Source organism: Malurus melanocephalus, unplaced genomic scaffold (genome assembly GCF_030028575.1).
Source record: "Malurus melanocephalus ecotype Western Australia unplaced genomic scaffold, MMel_1.1 scaffold_1162, whole genome shotgun sequence".
NCBI classification, from domain to species: Eukaryota; Metazoa; Chordata; class Aves; order Passeriformes; family Maluridae; genus Malurus; species Malurus melanocephalus.
Window position 1 is genome coordinate 3,365 of NW_026624394.1, and position 1,275 is coordinate 4,639.

Consider the following 1,275-nt stretch of genomic DNA (forward strand, 5'->3'; position numbering starts at 1 on the left):
GGGGGACACGGTGGGGGGCTCTGGGGACAGGTACAGGCTGTGCTGAGGGGTGGGCGGCGCTGCAGGTGAGGGTGGAGCGGCGGGAGGGAGGTCGGGGGGCCCCGGGGAGTGGTTGGGGACACAGAGGGGGCACTCGGGGATACGGGAGGGCACCTGAAGAAGCAGGAGGGGCGCTAGAGATACAGGGGTGTTATTGGGGGACACTGAAGGAGGCACAAGTGACATCGGAGGGACTCCCCAGGGGGACACGGGGGACACTGGGGGTTGTGACAGCCTGGGGGAGGTACCCACGGGGGATCGGCGGGGAGGGGCAACCGTTTGGGGCTCGCCGGGGCCACTGCGAGGTGTCCTCATGTTSTCCCGGGGTGTCCCCGCAGCTGGCAGTGGCGCAGGGCTTCGGGGGGCCGCAGGGTCCCGAAAAGGCCGCCTGGCTCAGCTCGGCCCTGCTCGACTTCTTCACCCAGAACGGTGAGTGCCACCCCTCCCTCACCCCGAGGAACCCACGGGGGAGTGGGGGACAAGGTCTGGTGGGAGGAGGGGCAGCGGTGACACCCCMCTAATCCCTCCCCAGCTGACTTGGAGCAGGAGGAGGTGGAGGATTTCCTGGCCGAGGTGATGGACAATGAGTTCGACACRGTGGTGGAGGACGGCAGCCTGCAGCAGGTGGGCTCCCAGTACAGAYCAGTATGGACCAGTGTGCTCCCAGCAGCCACCCAGCCTCCTCCAATCACTCCCAGTATAGCCCAGTTTGTCCTCAGGCTCTTCTCGGCATCTTTTAGTGACCTTTGTCCCCTCTTGGTACTCTTGGTCCCTTCCCAGATGCTCCCAGTATCAACCAGTATGGGCTAGGATGTTCTCAGCAGCCCCCACCAGCCAATCCCAGTACAGCCCAGTTCATCCCCAGGCTCTTTCCACCGATCTTCAGTCCCAGTGCCTCCCASTATAGACCAGTCTGTTCCCAGTGCTCTTTTTTTCTTCATTCCAGTGCATCCCAGTCCCCCACATCACCCCTCAGCCCCCCCAGATCCATCGCAGTGTATCCCAGTAACACCCCCTGCCCTTCCCAGTCCCGTTTTTGTGCCCCCCAGTCCTTTCCCAGTCCCTCCCAGTCCATCTGAGTGTCCCCCTGCGCAGGTGAGCCAGGAGCTGGTGACACTTTTCGCCCGGGCRCGAGGAGGGGACGTTGGAGGGGTGGGGGCGGCGCTGGGGGCTCTCGCCCGCCGTGGCCCTGCCCTCGCTGCTGCCCTGGCCACCGCCCGCCCGGGGGGAGACCCC